Below are 9,510 nucleotides of genomic sequence, written 5' to 3'. Positions count from 1 at the left end.
CCGGACCGCAGGCTGACGCTCTAACCCCTGAGCCAAACTGGCCAGGGCTTGTTCTTGTTCTTTACGGAACTTTCATCATGTTTAATGATTTTCATCTTTGACTTTATTGTAGACACTATGAGGTTTCACCTCTTACTGCTGGTGTCAGAATTACAGGTGCTTTTCCCACTGGCTCTGCAGTGCACACCTGGCGATGTTTCTAAGACCACAGCTGGCTGGCTGCTGGGCGTGGCCACCACCAGGTGGCTCAGGGTGTTCTCTGCTGCCGGCTTATAAAAGTTTGAGCTTTGCATCTGGAAGGTGCACAGAGGTGTCAGTGCAAAGTGCTCAGAACTATGTGATATAAGGATATTACAAATCAGAAGTCGAGGGCTGTTTCTAAAATAAGAATCCAAATTAAGTGAAACTGATTTACTGCACAAACCCCGAGATAAAACTTTACTACTTATCCAGATATTTTTCTAAATATGCCGGTGATAGAGCAATGAAGACACGATTTCAAATAAGTCAGGGAACCTACAGACTGGTGGTGGAGATGAGCAGGTACATTACAAGTAACTTCTAGAAAGGAAAGGATCGTGTGTGCACATTGATAGAGATACCTCACCCACAGGAGTCTGAGCATGGTTTAGCGGAGATGAAAAAGTAAAAAGAAATGTTGTAAAATGTCTAAGGCCGTAGGGAATTGAAAATAGTACGGTATGTGTGGCAAACAGTAGTTTTCAAAATGGCTACAACATTATTTCCCATTTCACATGCTCTTCTGTCATTGTGACTTTGATACTCCACCTGTCAGGAGCTGAATCTATGTGATCCAGGATCTGAAAGTGATGCTGGGTCATACAATATGTTAGAGCCTGGGAGGCTTGCTCTTGAAACCGGGCACCATGCTGTGAGGAAGCCCAATCAGCCACCCGAAGAGGCCATGAGTAAGTGTTCTGGGTAACAGCCCCAGATGAGGTCCCAGTAAATAGCCTAGTATCAACCACCAGACATGTGAGTAAATAAACCTTCAGATTATTCCTGACCCCAGCCTTTGCATCTTCCCTGCTGAGGCCCCAGACGTTATTCAGTAGGGAAGAAGTTCAGCAGTAGAGAGGGCTTCATGCATGGTTCAACAGGTCTCCTTCTCCATTTCTCTTCATTTCTCAGCTCTCTTCCTTCTGGATGTAACTGGGTTCTTTTGTGGTCTTAAAGTAGCTGCAGGAGCTCCAAACTTCACACTTGCACATCTTGGATTTAGATAGATAGATAGATAGATAGATAGATAGATAGATAGATAGATAGCGCTCTTTTATTTCTAAACATTCAAAACAAACAAACAAACAAAACTGCACTATTCTCTAATTGGCCCTACCTGAGCCAATTACTGATTCTAAAGTCCATATGTTCATTGGCTTAGATCTGGCTCACTGCACAGTTAACTGTAGCAAACAGGAGATTATGTTAACCAGCTCATGTCAATCAAGGCCCATCCCTGGAGCTAGGATGTAAAGGCAATCCAAACAAACTAAATTTCTGCTACACTGTCAGAGGAGATATTTAAAAACAAGCAAAACACCGATGTGTATGTTTCTTAAACCACTTTCTCGAGAACACAGGTGGACCCCAACACACTAAATGATTGGGCTACAGATAGTTTGGAAGTTTCAGAAAGGTAAAAAATAACTTTTAAATTGTTTTCATAAATATTCAACAAATTTGGAACATAAAAGATTATTTTTACAAAAGTATAAACATGTTCTTATTTATATATTCTTAAAGATTATCCATGTTCCATCATTTGTTTTCTGCCAAGAATCAGTTAGTATAGTTCCTTTGGGCTAATGTAGCTTCTCACCATTCACATTCTATTGTCCACGTGATTAAGACTTCTGTGAAGCTGCATCTATTATTGCTCACTTTTATAGCCACAGCACAGTGCCTGGGATATAGTAAAAACTCAATAAATATTTGTTGAATAAATAAGTTTCCTTAGTTTACATATTTGTCATTTCTATTATGATGTTTTTATCCACAATTTACAAACACAGTTTATTAAAGATTAAGAATAATGATGAGTCTGGCCAGCGTGGCTCAGTGGTTGAGCATTGACCCATGCACCAAGAGGTCACCAGTTCAATTCCTGGTCAGGGCACATGCCCAGGTTGGGGGGCATGCAGGAGGCAGCCAACCGATGTTCTCTCTCATTGATGTTTCTATCTCTCCCTCCCTCTCACTTCCTCTCTCTCCAAAATCAATAAAGAAAAAAAAAATTTAAAAAGAAAATGATGAATTTATTAAATTAATGTGAATAATAGAAACTTAAATAGTGAACTAATTCCAATGAATGTGCTGGGCAAATGAAATTGTGTAAAATAATAATTTGATATAAACAGATTTAAAATAAGAGTGTGATATGAAGTACAACTGTACCTTATTAAGTCTAATAACATTTGGGTTTTATTAAACTGGTGGTGCTTTTATCCTTAGCTCTCACTTCATTGTCTACTATGGATCTATCTATCTATCTATCTATCTATCTATCATCTGTCATAGCAAAAACTCCATTATTAAATATATAAAACACTCTGTTATAAGTTCTAGGAAAAATACTAAAAAAATATGAAGAATGTATAATTCCTAAATCCATAGAGGGAAAATGTATGGGTGAAAAATTCTCAGTGATTCAAAACTAAGCAATTAAGGAGGAAAAAAACAAACAAAAACACAACATGGAATAGGTGGGACAAGTAAAATCACAAATTGAGATTGTTAATTTAAACCCAGTTAGTTTTAGAATGATAGTAAATGTAAATGGACTAAATTTACCCTTTAAAAAGCTAAATCACTGAACTGGATAGAAATATAAATTATATGCTATTTAAAAGAAACACACCTAAAACAGAAGGACATAGAAAGGTTCAAATAAAAGCATACAAAAACATCTCATTCCAATGTTAATAAAAAGAAAGCTGGAGTAGCTATATTGAACTAAATTACTTTAAGGCAAAAATAAATTCTAGAAACAAAAGAGTCATCTCATAATGTCAAAAACATCATCTCACTAAAATATGTCAGTTTTTTATTTGTATGCACCTAAAACATGCTCTTAAATGCATAAAGCAGAAAATAATAGGAGGCAAAAATATTTTTCTTTATAGAACTTAGCCACTTGATTCTATTTTTTAAAAAACGCTTTCTTTATTAATTTTTAGAGAGATAGGAAGGGAGAGGGAGAGAGAGATAGAAACATCGATGTGTGAAAACATTGACTGGCTGCCTCCTGCATGCCCCCCACTGTGGACTGGGCCCACAACCTGGTCTTGTGCCCTGACCGGGAATGGAACAAGTGACCTCTTGGTGAATGGGTGGACACTCAACCAATGTGCCACACTTGCTGGGCTACCCACTTGATTCTAAAGTTTACATGGAAATGCAAAGACCTAGACTAGCTAAAACAATTTTGAAAAAGAAGGACAAAGTTGAACGAGTTATATTACTTAATTTCAAGAGTTATAGTAATCATGACAGTATGGTATTTGTGTAAAAATAGAAAAAGGAAACAGAATACTAAGTCTAGAAAGAGACCCACACATATCTGGGTCAACTGATTTTCAAGAAAGCTGCCTAGGCAATTCAGTGGGGGAAAGGAACTCTTTGGACTAAATTGTGCTGGAACAACTGGGTTTCCAGAAAAAGGAAATAAATGTGTCCCCTACTTCACAGAATTCACAAACATTAATTCAAGAAGGAGCCGAATCCTGAATATAATTGCTAAAACTTTAAAGCTTCTAAAAGAAAACCGAGGAGAATATCTTTGCCAACTCGGGGCAGGTAAACCATCATAAAGAGAACAGTATAAAGCACTTGCCATAAAAGAAAAATTGATGAATTAAACTTTATCATAATTCAAAACAAAAACATTATACGTAGAACATATAAATAGCTCATATAAATCAATAATAAAAAGACAATTCAAATTAAAAGAAATAGGCAACAGTCCTGAGTATTTAATTCACAAAGGAAGATATAAAAATGACCAAAAAGCACATAAAAATGTCATTAATACCATCAGTGATCAGAAAAAAGAAAATTAAAGCAACCATAAGATGGTTGAAAAAGCCCCACTGGAAGAGCTAAAAATGAAAAGGGCTCAAACACAAAAGCTGGCAAATCTGTGGAGCGGTTGAAACTTAAACCATCACTTTGACAAAATAAACGCCAGTTCCTTCTATAGTTAAACTTAAAACTGTTCTATGACCCGGCGGGTCCACTGCACAAAAAGATGTATATAAAAACATCTCTATTTATAATAGCCCCAAGTTAGAAACACCCCATTGAAATGGTTAAACACATTGTGATAGCTTCGTACTATTCAAAAATAATAATAATAATAATCAACTACTTATACGGTAAACAGTGTGGATGATCCTCGAAAACAATGTTGGGTAAATGAAGCCCAATACAAAAAAGTGCAAACCGACTGTTCCGTTTATAGGAAGTTCCAGGTTAGACAAACTTCATCACTGGTCAAAGAAATGAGAAAACGTGCTCCCCACGGGCTGCTCCGCCGGCCCCGCCCCAGCGCCGGGAACGGGGTGAACCTCCGCTGCCTGGGCCCCGTGCTCCGCGCGTGGGACCCCCGGGGACTTGGAGCAGCCGGGGCTGAGGCGGCGGGGGCGGAAGAGACGCCAATGAGGACACTGGGGAGCTGAGGACACTGGGGAGCTGACGAGGGCACTGGGGAGCTGAGGACACTGGGGAGCTGACAAGGACACTGGGGAGCTGACGAGGACACTGGGGAGCTGAGGACACTGGGGAGCTGACGAGGACACTGGGGAGCTGACGAGGACACTGGGGAGCTGAGGACACTGGGGAGCTGACGAGGACACTGGGGAGCTGAGGACACTGGGGAGCTGACGAGGACACTGGGGAGCTGACGAGGGCACTGGGGAGCTGAGGAGGACACTGGGGAGCTGACGAGGACACTGGGGAGCTGACGAGGACACTGGGGAGCTGAGGACACTGGGGAGCTGACGAGGACACTGGGGAGCTGACGAGGGCACTGGGGAGCTGAGGAGGACACTGGGGAGCTGACGAGGACACTGGGGAGCTGACGAGGACACTGGGGAGCTGAGGACACTGGGGAGCTGACGAGGACACTGGGGAGCTGACGAGGGCACTGGGGAGCTGAGGAGGACACTGGGGAGCTGACGAGGACACTGGGGAGCTGACGAGGACACTGGGGAGCTGAGGAGGACACTGGGGAGCTGACGAGGACACTGGGGAGCTGAGGAGGACACTGGGGAGCTGACGAGGACACTGGGGAGCTGAGGAGGACACTGGGGAGCTGAGGAGGACACTGGGGAGCTGACGAGGACACTGGGGAGCTGAGGAGGACACTGGGGAGCTGACGAGGACACTGGGGAGCTGAGGAGGACACTGGGGAGCTGACGAGGGCACTGGGGAGCTGAGGAGGGCACTGGGGAGCTGACAGGACAGCGAACCCGAGGAAGAAGGGGGAGGAGGGGGGAGCTGAGGCAGCTACACACAGGCCGGCAGCGGAGGATGATGAGGACGACGATGCTGACCCCAAGAAGAAGAAGGCCGATGAGGATGACTGGACAGCAGAAAGGAAATGTTGAGCTTAAAAACAAAAAGGCGGCTGCGGAGACCTGCTGGGCTCCTCCTGCGGCCCAGAAGCTGACACGGCGGCCGGAGCTCCGAGCCCGCGGGCTACCACACCGCGAGAGAGAACCGAACCGCCACGGCCCGGACTTTTCCCCCCCTGGAAATTACTTTAAAAAGGAATATGTTTGCATTTGTTATTTACATTGTATAATTTTGTGTGTGTTTTTTATCCTCACCCGAGGATATTTTTCCATTTTTTGTACAGATAGAGCGGGAGGGAGAGAGAGGAAGAGAGAGAGAGAGAAACATCGATGTGAAAGGGACACATCGAGTGGCTGCCACCCGCACGACCGACCAGGGCCGGGGACAAACTGCAACCGAAGTACATGCCCTTAGCGGGAACTGAACCCGGGTCTCTCCGGACCGCAGGTCGACACTCTAACCGCTGAGCCAAACTGGCCAGGGCTACATTGTATAATTTTGTACATATTAATAGGATCTGCCATTTTTATTGATCCCGGAATGACCAAACCAGCCTGTAGGGCCTTCCCTGTCCGACTTCCAACCTCACCTGTGGTGGGAGCGTGTTCATTATAATCTCAAAGGGGAGAAAACAAAAACAAAAACGTAAAAAAAACAACAAAGCAAAATCAACAACAAAACCATCTTATTAGAGCATTCCAGTAACATTGTGTATTTAGCTGTGCTGTAGTAGTTGGTTTGTGTAAGATGGTTAAAAGGGCCAAAGATATTTCTCTGCCCATCCTCCTGTCTATTTGTATTTTTTGGCCTGTTTGATTTATGTGTGAAACAATGTTGTCCAACAATAAACTGGAATTTTAATTTGCTGAGTTATTCTAACAAAACCCAAAGTTGCTCACAGGGAGGGACAAGAATTGACTATATCTTTTCTGAAGTGATTAAAATGTTTCACTTCTTAATTGGGATGTTGATTATATTTTCAAAATTAAACAATTATACATTTAAGTGCATTTCACTATATATCAATATAATCTTTAAAGAAAGCCCTTGAACAATCTGTACAACAACCATGCTCATTACACACACACACACACACACACACACACACCACAGACACACGTACTCATATTAAACATCAGATTGCAAAAATGAAAATCTAATGATCAGTGAGTATGTGGAACAACCAGAACTTGTATTCTCTGCTTGTGGGAATGCAAACAAGCTGAAGATATTTAGTACAGGTGAATGTGTGCATATGTTCCAGCAATTCCACCACCAACTGTGCACCTCCCCAAAATCGCGTGCAAACACGTACTGTATATTTAAAGCAGTACTGTCAATAGTTATAAATGAGAAGCCACCAAAAGGAAAATGGGTATATAAATTGTGCATCCAAATATCAAACAGCAGTAAAAATGAAAAGAGCAGTTACTCCATCAGCTGTTTCTGAGTAGAGCTACTCAGCAACAGAATGTTGAGTGAAAAAAATGATGCAGAAAAATATACATTGCATGATACCATTTATGCAAAACTTGAAAATATAAAATCTCAATTCTATAAACTCTCTCTACATGTATGCATAAGTAGGAATGTTATGAAAACATGAATGAATAGTAAGCATTGAATTTAGGATAATGGTTACCTCTAGGGAGGAAAAGAGGTGCACAGGGGCTCCATCTATTTATAATGTTTTATTTTAAAAATGTGAAGCAAATGTGGAAAAATATTAATATCTCTTGTGCTAGGGGGTGGATACAGGGTATTTATTTGAGATACTATTCTACATGCACTTCTGTATGTTAAAATATTTCAAGATAAACAAAGAGAAGTCAACTCTCTGACAACTCAAGCTTAGAGAGACTTGTGTAAGGAATTAATAAATAGTTTCATTGTCTCCTGAACAGAAACTTAAACTGCCCAAGAAATATAGGAGTCATTTATTCTTTGGAGCTTTGGTATATTTCGGCTCATTCATTTATTTTTATCCTCTTTCCACAAAGGATTCAAGGTAGCTTGCAACAAAAGATACACACAATGAGCCGGGAAAACATAAACATAAGTAGAAAATCAGGATCAAAGACAACAAATATTCCATCAATACTGGTTAACCACAGTTGCTGTGATCAAGTTTCAAACTTGGCTCTGAACTTCTTGGCAACAGTAACCATTTCATCTCCAGCTGACCCATAAAAGCAGGTTACGAAAACTAACCTTTGTTCTTCAGAATTTAAACTTAGTACTTTCCTGAGCAATCTCTCTGGATTCTATTTTTCATTTTGCCTTGCTCATCAGCCAGGTTCTTCTTTCCTTTGTTCTTTTGTTCCTCCTTTCCCCTCCTGCCTCCTTCCCTCCCTCCTTCCCTTTTCCTTTCTTTTCCTTTATTTTATCCAAATGCCAGGTCCCTAAGACTGGCAGTGGTTATGAAAGCAGGTTCTATTTACTATCTATTGGCTGAAATATCCTCAGGTGAGGTTTCTAACTTCTTATGTCTGAATTTTCTAATGTTCAAATGGGGATATCTATCATATGTATATCAGTGTTAGGAGATTAAATGAGATAATGCAGGTGAAAAGCTTTGATTGGTGCTAGTTACTGCTCAATAACTCTTAGTTGTTGCTCTGATTATTATTACTCAGTGGAGGAGAGTATGAATCACAGTGCATTCCCTGCCCCGGTCAGGAACAGATCAGGAGCAGGGTAAGGCTCACTGTCTCACAGGCAAGACCGTCAATAGCGTGAAACTCAGGAAGTGGGAGCCGATACCAGCACCACCCTCAGACCCAGCTGCACAGTTCACCAGCCTCAGATCCCACGGTGCACTTAGCAGCCATCCCCAGACCTAGCAGCACACTTAATCCTCCAGCTGTTGCACCAGAACATGAGGGATACTGGACATTTCTGCTTCTGAGGCAAACACAATATTCTGTTTCTGCTTGAGATTCCCTTTGGAGAAAAGCAACCCGTGAGCACACACTAGCCTGGGCAGCCTCAGACCCTGAGATGTGCCCCTTCCTGAAGACCGGGGAGAAGCCCAAGCAGACGGGGTAACTGATTCCAGGGATCACCACTGACAACCTAGGACCCTCACTGGATTCCAGGCCCAGCACACCCCTGCTCCCTGTGTCCTTTCATCTGGAGATAATCTCCATTTTGCCAGGAGTTCCAGCAAAATAGGTTGGGAGGAAGCTGAGCTGAAGGGGAGAGGAACTAGATAGGAGGATGCAGACATTGGGAGTTTGGAACCAGGCAAAATAAGGATTCAAGAAATAGAAATCAATCAGTATGGGGCAGACAAGAGGGAGCTCAAGTACAAAGGGATGAGAGATCCAGTGACTAAAGCGGGGGCACAAGGAGGTTTGGTTTCAAGAACACAGCAGACACCCCATCACGAGGTCTGAAGCAGAGGGTCTAAGCCAGCAGTGCCTGTGGGCTCACTAAGTCTGAGTGCAGACTCAGGTTTCCTTAAACTCCCAGCATGATAGGGGGCCAGGAATGCATGTACACGTGAGGGCCAAGTCCCTTTAGCATCAGGGATGAGAGGGTTGAGGGAGGAGAGGCAGCATTCAGGAAATTAGACAGATTACTTACCAAGCAGCCCACCCATTCACCCGCAAGCCCAGAGTGAGCAACCATTCCCACACTGCTGAGGAGTCACGAGTTCTTGCTTTTCCTTTTCACTAGAAGCCCACAAACATGATATTCTTGTTCTCATCTCAACATCACCCTCAAGGTGGGAAATCTCATTTCTATATCAAACAAGATATAAATCCCAGGAGGAATCACCCTTTACTAGCCAGATGAGAGGTCCATATGTCAATTTAGAGACTGAAGGGTCATCAAGAAACGTTAATAGCTCTTCTGTCCTGGGCCACCAATTCTGTGGTTCAACTTGTATCTAGAAGAATAATACCTCCA

The sequence above is a fragment of the Molossus molossus genome, unplaced genomic scaffold (assembly GCF_014108415.1).
Source record: "Molossus molossus isolate mMolMol1 unplaced genomic scaffold, mMolMol1.p scaffold_m16_p_1, whole genome shotgun sequence".
NCBI lineage: Eukaryota > Metazoa > Chordata > Mammalia > Chiroptera > Molossidae > Molossus > Molossus molossus.
This window is presented reverse-complemented; position numbering follows the sequence as displayed.